At 38.6% G+C, this 9,606-nt stretch overlaps 1 non-coding gene across 1 annotated transcript; it reads right to left on the bottom strand.

Moving 5' to 3' along the window:
* Positions 1 to 781: 781 nt before the first annotated feature.
* Positions 782 to 888, bottom strand: LOC136524902 (small nucleolar RNA R71). Its single transcript, XR_010776251.1, has one exon. It is a non-coding gene; the product is annotated as a small nucleolar RNA R71 (small nucleolar RNA).
* Between the last annotated feature and the right edge of the window lie 8,718 nt (positions 889 to 9,606).

The raw sequence follows: 9,606 nt of genomic DNA on the forward strand, positions 1-9,606 counted from the left end.
ATTTTAATTTAATAAAAAATTATTTTCCTATATTTTATGAGCACAAAATTCAGAAATAAATCATTTTATACCTATTTTCAAAAGAGGCAAATTTTAGGGTGTTACAATAAATACCAACAAGCATTTCTGGCACCATTGCTGGGGAAGGTAGCTAGGCAAAGGAAGTATTGATAAATGTATGCTTATTGATGTGATCAAAATAACCATTGACCCCTGCTCAAGCAGGATTACCCTTGTTCTATCTACTTTTGTATCTTATGCAGGGTAATGTATGACCAGTTTTGACCTTCCGACAAACTACGTTGACGATCCTGAAGCATTAATCAAGAGGACTAAGGCTAAACTAAAAAAAAATTTAGCTATAGAGTTGGAAGACAACCATATAAGGCGAAGCTGAACACTAGAATTTGAAGCCATGGCTGATAGGACTCTTCATGAATTCTCTACTCCAACCACTGCCAACATCCACACTAGACCAAAAACCAATGTAGGAGACAATGGATTTGAGCTCAAGCCGGCTCTTATCAACATGGTGCAAGCAAGCCAATTTTGTGGAAAGGCACATGAAGATGTGAGTGCTCATCTCCAACACTTCCTAGAGATCTGTAGCACTTTCACCATCAAGGGAGTAACCAAGGACTCCATACTACTTTGCCTTTTCCCATTCTCACTCTTGGGGAAGGTGAAGCAATGGTTCTATGCCAACAAAGATAGAAATACTACATGAGATAACTATTCCACTGCCTTCCTAACAAAGTTTTTTCCCATAAGCAAGACCATTACTCTGCGTGGGAGAATTTCAAGTTTTTAGCAACAACATGATGAATTTGTCTCTGAGGCATGGATACGCTTTCAAGACTATATATCAGAATGTCCTCATCATGGGATGGAGAATTGGCTACTCATGCAAATGTTCTACCATGGGTTGACCAACAGTACCCGTGAGACCATGGATGTTGCTACTGGAGGTGCATTCTTGTCACTTACATTTCTAGCTACGGCCACTCTTGTGGCAAAGATGGCCTCCAACCAAGTCTAGAATCAAGAACGTGTTTAGACCCATAAGAGAGGTGGAGGTATGCATCAACTCAAGGAGGTAGACATGCTATCTGCCAAGATGTACCTACTAATGAAGAAGCTTTAAGACCAAGCTAATGAAAAGCAATAAGTCATGCACATTCATGATTCACGCATGACGTGTGAAGTATGTGGCAACACTAGGCATTCAGGGAACAACTATCCTAAAACCCAAGAGGATGTGAACTTTGTTAACAACAACTACTATCGTCCTCAACAAAATCAAGGATAGAACCAATAAGCATCTCTCGCACCATCACTAGGGATGGCAACCTAGTAAAGTAATGTTAGGAGATGTAGGTAATTAATAGGTGTCTATTAAAACAAGTGACAAGTTAATAAATACCAACAAGCATTTCTGGCACCGCTGCCAGAGAAGGTAGCTAGGCAAAGAAAGTATTAATAAATGTATACTTATTGATGTGATCGAAATAACCATTGACCCCTACTTAAGCAGGATTACCCTTGTTCTGTCTACTTTTTTTATCTTATGCAGGGTAATGTATGACCGGTTTTGACCTTCCAACAAACTACGTTGATGATCCCAAAGCATTAATCAAGAGGACTAAGACTAAACTCAAAAAAGTTTCAGCTTTAGAGTCAGAAGACAACCATATAAGTTAATAAATACCAACACTCGCGAGGGTGACTCTTATAGCCCCGTTGAATCCTTTGTAGTCCACCTCACGTTTGTAGGCTGAGCAAGACCTAGGTACTATAGGAAACATACTCTACCTATGTTTTCCTGAGTAATATCCCTAGAATTGAACAATAGAAGACATAGCTTACCGAAGTCAGAACTAGAGAGCCTTCGTAGTCCTCTCTACGCTCCTGTTTATCTTAAGTCTTGTTGCTACTCCTGGTTAAGTTAGATTCTAGTTAATCTCACACGTTTCCCTATGGATACGATACTTGGAATACTTCCGAGTCAAAGCTACAGTGGTATCCATGCGCTTGTGGATTTTTTGTGTCCATTAATAAATACCAACAAGCTTTCTAGCGCTGTTGCAAGGGAAACAATTGCTGAATTTACTACAAACCTAGCTTAACCTTATATCTTTATTCTTTTATCTTTTATTCTTTTATTCTTTTTACTATGGATTTGGAATCCACACCTATATATCAATATGCTAAACCGATGAGGGCACACCTAGAGCCACCAAAATATGAAGAGCCTATCCTAGCACCTGGCTATGAGCTATGCCCGTGTTTTATAAAAATGATTCGAGAACAATCCTTCTCGGGAGAAGGCGATGAAAACCCATACTCACACCTATGAGAGTTTGAGCACACCTATGTTGCTTGCATATCGCTGGCATGTCTGATGAGACCTTAACATGGAAGTTGTTTATGTTCTCTTTGATGGGAAGAGCTAAGCGATGATATACACAAACCAGAGAAAGTATGCAAGGAGATTGGGAAACGCTATGCTCTAAATTTTGTTTAGCTTTCTTTCCCATCTCTAGAGTTGTCCACCTTTGGAAAGAGGTTCTATCTTTTAAACAAAAAGAACAATAATCTCTTGGCACGTCATGGGCTTATTTTAATGACCTCATTACCACTGGCCCTGACCTTGCCATTCAAGACCCTATACTTCTTCAACATTTTTACATGGGTCTTAACAAGGATTCCATGAATTTCCTTGATATGGCCTCTAGAGGAGCTTTCCTTCATTTGTCTGCTAGTAAGGCAAGGACTATCCTTAACAAAATTATTGGACGCATTCCCTACACTAGCATTCATGATGAACTCCCCAAGAAGGAGAAGAAATCATCTCCCAATCAAGTAGAGGAAGTTTTGTTAGCCAAATCACAACCACTACAATCCCAAGATTTAGCTATCAATCCCAAACCATCAATACCCTAAAATCCTGCAAGGAAAGAAGAAATTCCACCTTTGGAAATCCCTATTGAAATTAAGGATGATCTTTTTAATGCTGATTTTGGGAAAAGCTTAAATTTTCTGCTACATAAGAGACCATCGAGTGAATATAATTCAAATCCTCTCAAGAAGGGATCTCTTAGAAAGCATCCTAAATCAAATTCCAATGGGGAACATCTAGAAAAACCCAAGGATGGAAGGACAAGTGATGCCATAGATGGAGAGCCAAGCCACGTAGAAGCCAATCCAATCTTCTCCCCTTCTATGCCCACAACCAATATAAGTTTTAAACCTATCCTCAACCTCAGTGATCCCTCTTATGCTCTTTCTCCTAAGTCTCATGATGATCCTAGAATCCATTAAGACATCCAAAGAAAAGGAATCATTGTTGGTATTTTTAAACACACATAGATAAATCCGCAAGCGCACAGATACCATTACAGCTTTCACCCAGGAGTATTATAGAGTATTGTATTTATTCACAGGGAAACAATGGTTAAAGAAGTTGATAGTTCACTATCATGTATCTACTAACTAGTATACTAACTAAACTAAAGTTGGGGTAAGTGTTGTTTATGATAAGAGTTATGAATAATAACACACATAAGAGAATTCCATGGTATATAAATGAGCAGTCTATCTAAATTAAGAGGACAATGGTTGAGTTCAAGGCTCCTAAATACTTCTCTATTACTTCAATTCTATTCTAGTTTAGACTAGAGGGTATAACTAAAGCATGGGTAGATATAGCGATCACACACAATAGCACTTTGGGACATCGGAACACTAGCCACAGAAAGGGATGAGAAAGGGACTAGGAAGCTCCGACTTTGGTCCTACAAACACCAACCCAAACGTGGTGGACTACATCGGCCATCAGGGCTATCACCACCTAGGGCTACCACAACTATCCGTGGGGTTGGGTGCAATCTCAGGTAACTCATAGTCTGGACACCATGTCTACACTACTAATTACTACTCTAATCACATATAATAACTAGAGCACTAGATGCGAGCGGAGATCCCATGCTAAGGTATGATAACTATACTAACCATACACATGAAAGGCATAAAAGTGAATAGAGAAGATAACTATATTAAAGCATAAGTCTTGCAAAGGTAAGATACAAAAATATACTTGACCTCTGAAGATTTCTCTAGAACCTAAGCATGGCTCAACTCTCCCTAACTCTCAACTAGAGCTATTCTACTTATACATCTTGAGAGCTAGCTCTGATCCTGATGAGAAGGATATGAATTAGGGTTTTAGGATAGTCTCCAGGGAGGGGGGTAGGGGCTGCTATATATAGGCCAAGGTAGAGTAGGGGGCAAGGAATCAAGATGGAGTAGGGGGCAAGGAATCATCACATCATCGATCCGTGTCAACTCCCTCGACCACCGTTGGATAAACCGACCTAAAACAACCTTAAAATCAATGGTGTAGATCGTAGGAAGGAGTACAAGGCTATGGAGGGTGAGCAGGCTCCGTGATAGGCCGTCTAGCCTATGGGCTAGGCCGGCCAGCCCACTTTCATGGCTGTTTGGCCCAAGCTTTGGCGTGGTGTCTTCTAGAACCTTCTAGAGTTGTCTTTTGCAATTTTTGTGGGTTGAATCACTTGTTGTCGTTGGTTTCCTTGTTTGGAGTGTATGATAGTGGTCCTGAAAGCTATTTTTTGGATAAATCCTCCTGCATAAAAATATTTACCAAAGTTCATGGAATTCATTAGTTTAAACCCCTATACCTATGTTTGGTGATGGAATTAAATATAAATGCATGTTATGTTGAAGGTTTATAATTGATGTTAGTGACCGTCACTAATCATGAAGGATCCAAGGATGACCAAGAAGAGCAACGACAATGACTAGAGTATTGATGTGTCTTTGCAAGTAAAGAATGGTTGGACAAGGACAAAACCTTAAGGTTAGAACCCAAACCTGATGTCACACCCAGTTTTAAAGACAAAACTAGGTTCACCATATGTGTACCTAGGAAGTCCACACATATAACCACAGAATGAATAGTATTAGAAATAATATCATTAAATAACATATACATAGCTATATTAACACTTACATCAGAGTATCATGGAACGGTAACTAATCTTCAGGCTCTATTCTTCATAGGGATGTCTGACTAGGGTAACATATGCCTAGAACTCCTATCAATCTTCTAGGAACTCCTTTGTGTCCTCAACAATCATCTGAGCAACTTTACTATAGACTGAGGTGTGGGGGATAGAGCAAGGGTGATCACATGTCATACTCAACAAATATAACATGAGGTTCATGAGGCTCAAAAGGTTGACACTAGTTTACTGCAATTAGCTTTTAGTGAGTCATAATTTTAAGCAATTGAGTAGCATCAAATTTATCATAAGCCTGTGTAAATACATAATCAGGTAAACATGAATAATGAATAGCATAAACAAATTATCATTAGTGATCATCTATTCCATAAGAATTCTAGGCCACTCATGGACGTGAGCACGACTAATATACTAGTTTTACACTCTACAGAGGTTGTACACTTTCACTGTGAGTCATGATTCCCAATTGCCTGGGGTTTGCAAGGCCCCAAAATACTTCCAAAGTGAGCAGGCAGGGTTCACTATAAAGTCTTTCAAAGGTTTGTCTAACAGGTTTGGGCCGCTAGGTTTCTGTGGCCTATAGGTGTAGAGCCCCCCTTCCAAATGACACATTTCTCATAGACTATACACATAAGGACAGAGGGCACACTATACCCAACTCAGAAAACACTCGATTTGCACCCATTCGGGTAACCTCTAACAAGCTAGAAAAGGTCCTCATACTTGACTAAAGCTAGAGCCATGTGGCCCTCATAATTGTACTGTAAGTCCTAGGTGATCACTTATAGATAAGTTATTATAGAGAGAAACTAGAGCACCATAAAACCCAATGCTCCAGCCCTCTTAAGCCACGTTGCTAAAAAGCATATTTTAATATTTATTGCATATACTATTAGTCAAGTTACAAGATCATGGTTAAGTGGAGCACTAGCTTCATACTACTCAATGCATTAACCCAAGGGGACAAGGTATATGTTCAAAGCTAGGTAATCCTTAATGGTAACAAGGAAACACATGTAGTATGAATTTAAGTGATTAAAGTGAATAGGACAACAAGGATGATCCCATGCTATACTTGCCTTTTTCAAAGGGCTCCTGCTGATCCGAGTTGTCAACAAAGAACTCTTGGTCACCAACATATTGCTCACCATCTATACTCGATCAACACAGCAACATACAAGCATCCAGAGACAAACATACATAGCAAACAAACCTATAATTAGAATAGTACACCAACAGTATAGAATAGAGAGAACCATCTTGCGTGATTTCTTACTAAAGCACGGTAAAGATGAAGTCAAAATGGACCAGGGCTATGATGAACTCTGGAATCGAAGCCATACATAGACGACAACCTTGGGTGATGCAACAACAACATAGAGTGCATGAAGGTGCGCGCGACAATTCGCTGGTGGCGGCATGAGAAGGAGGAGAAAAATCTAATTTACTACACAAGGGATTTCTCAAACTAGGGGATCCCCTTATGGTAGTTTTGGTGTATTTTGCCCAAGGGGTTGGTACATATACATAGGGAGGAGAACTCAGCACAACTACATCAATTAACAATATGGTACTAATTGATGTTGCATCCTTCGCCTCCACTAACGGGCCTAATTAATCATTAAAGCCCATTAGTAAATAAATGCATATGCATTTCAGATTTATTAGGATTATTGCACATGGGCTTTGGTGGAAAAAGAAGATATTTTAATATTTTCGAAATTAATTAATTTCATGAATAAAATAATTCTAGAAATGTCCAAAGTTATTATTTAAGCTATGAAAAATACTCTGAAAGCTCTAAAAATTTGGAGAAAATTCTTAGAGACATTTTGGAACATGAGGAACCCAAATAAAGTATTTGGAGCTCATGAAAAGATATTTTGGAGCATCTAAAAAATTAGATTATGCTCATAGAAAAGTGAGAACAAGTTACAGGAAAAGCCAGAAAAATTCTTGAGAAGTTTGTAGAGATTTATTGACGAATGAGAAACTAAAAGCAATGATTTGGGTTACAAAGAAAAGATTTTAAGAGGCTTCAAATGAAAGCTTGAGCTAAGAAACAAGGAATTTGATTGTAGAAAATGATAAAGGCATGCCAAAGAAGGAAGATCAACCTACTAAATGCATTTTAAAGACTTTGCTCATTCTCAACACATAAAGAAATAATAAGAAAACATCACATCAAGCAATATCTCATCAAATTAATTCATAAAAGTTTGAAGATTCATGTTTTTCCTATAACTAATTGATGCTAACTTAAACTAAACTTGAAATTTTTTATCCAAATATCAAAACATTTATTTTAATTTGTGTTTTCTATGCACAACCCAAAATCAGAAATTTTTGGGTGTGACAATCTACCCCACTTAACAGGAATCTCATCCCGAGATTCGGAGAGACTAGAGAGAAGGATGAAGTTGATGTTCAAGGCTTCATACTTGTTTGATTTGAGATTGATGAGATATGAGACATGGATCAAGGATAGTCAAATGATGACAACAAAGATAAAGATTGGTCTTCCGTGCTTCATGCCTCGTCTTGGGAGATACTCCAAACTTGATGTTGGCAGCTAACGCTACCCCACTTAACAGTGGCCTTGCTTGACTTTGAAAACTTCCAGATCATCCTTTTATTGGGGCAGTCTTGGGTACTATCTTCTAGAGGTCACACACTCAAACAGCACACAAAGCAACATAACAAGCAAGACAAACATACTTCACAACATCGACTCTACATGAGCTTATTTGTAGCAATGGTGGGCATCCTAAAGAGCTAATTATAAATGATAATGAAGGGCTACCAAGATTTTGAACAAGATAAGATAAGAAAAATTAGTAAAGCAACAATAATGATATATCAAGGAGATAAGCAGAAAATAGCTCAAAGGAAGCTATCAAGAAGGAGAGACAATATGACAAGGATGAGAAATAGTTAGATCAATGGTCAAGGAGCTAGAAAATAGTTTTGTAGCAAAATAGGCTTTTGTAATCGACCAGTGCTAACAAGCATACATCCTACAGTCAACACCGCTCTGATACCAATCTGTCACACCTAGTTTTAAAGACAAAACCAGGTTCGCCATATGTGTGCCCAGGAAGTCCACACATATAACCACAAAATGAATAATATCAGAACTAATGTCATTAATTAATGTATACATAGCTATATTAACACTTACATCAGAGTATACATAGCTATATTAACACTAATCTTCAAGCCCTATTCTTCACAGGGACGACTTACTAGGGGTAACATATGCCTAGCACTCCTATCAATCTTCTAGGAACTCCTTTGTGTCCTCATCAATCTTTTGAGCAACTTTACTATAGACTAAGGTGTGGGGGAAATAGCAAGGGTGAGCACATTTCATACTCAACAAATATAACATGAGGTTCATGAGGCTCAAAAGGTTGACACTGGTTTACTACAATTAGCTTTTAGGTTCATGTGGGGAAATAGCAAGGGTGAGCTCAAAAGAATAATATGAACAAAATGCTTACTTGAATTAGATGTCGATTACTAGAGAAATCTCAGAAGCAAGCTCAAGAAGAACTTGATTCCGCCAGGGTACAAGCCGTAGAGAGAGCACCGATAGGTCGGGACTCCTGCCAAACTCTTCCTTCTCACTCTATCTCACTATCTCTAATACAAGACTAGATCCTATCGAGGACTAATCTTCTCTTGATTGCTAGCCCTAATCCTGGTGGACATATGAATTAGGGTTTCTGGCTTCTTAGCTCTCAGGATCTAAACATGGTAATGAATTAGGGTTGCTGGGGGGAGGTGTAGGTAGATATATATAGCTCGGAGCTTCAATCCTCAGCCCTTGGATCAAACCAACTTGAAATAATGGCTGAGATGCATCCTAGGAGGCGGTAGAGAACTGACATAACAAAGAGGATGATAGGTGGGGCCCATAGTGGCTTGGTGGCCCCACATGTTAGTGGGTCAACCCCTACTTTAGTGGAGAGCCTCCTGGAGTCTTCTGGAACCTTCCCACATTGATTCCACGGTGAAATTCCATGATTTCCTTTGACAAATAGGTCCCCCTTGATGGTTTTCTAATTAAATCCTGATGAAAACACAGATTCACCAAAACTTGTGGAATTTGTCAGTTTAAACCCCTAAGTCTATGTTGGTGATCTATTTTAGCCATTTATACAAGTTACATTGATGATTTGTGATGAGTGTTAACTACCATCAATAAGCTCCCCCACACTTAGGCTTTTACTCATCCTTGATAAAAGGATGGATTACTTAAGACATAACCTTAGGACAAGATATCAACATAAAACCATTCCCAGTCATACATGCTCTGCAGGATTCAAAGTGTCTACCATGAAACTTTAGGCGGTTGAAGAATGGAACAACTTGAAATAGATCACCATCTTCCTTCAGTCAAGTCAATTGGAGAAACATTTAATATTTTTGAAAACAAAACATAGCTTACCTTGTCCTTTTATAGTACTCTCAAATCACTCCGTATATGTAGTATTTTTGGATCCTCACCAAGGCATCAATGACTTGCCTTCTTTTTGCCTACTTCTAAAAGCTTATA

Source organism: Miscanthus floridulus, chromosome 18 (genome assembly GCF_019320115.1).
Source record: "Miscanthus floridulus cultivar M001 chromosome 18, ASM1932011v1, whole genome shotgun sequence".
Taxonomy (NCBI): Eukaryota; Viridiplantae; Streptophyta; class Magnoliopsida; order Poales; family Poaceae; genus Miscanthus; species Miscanthus floridulus.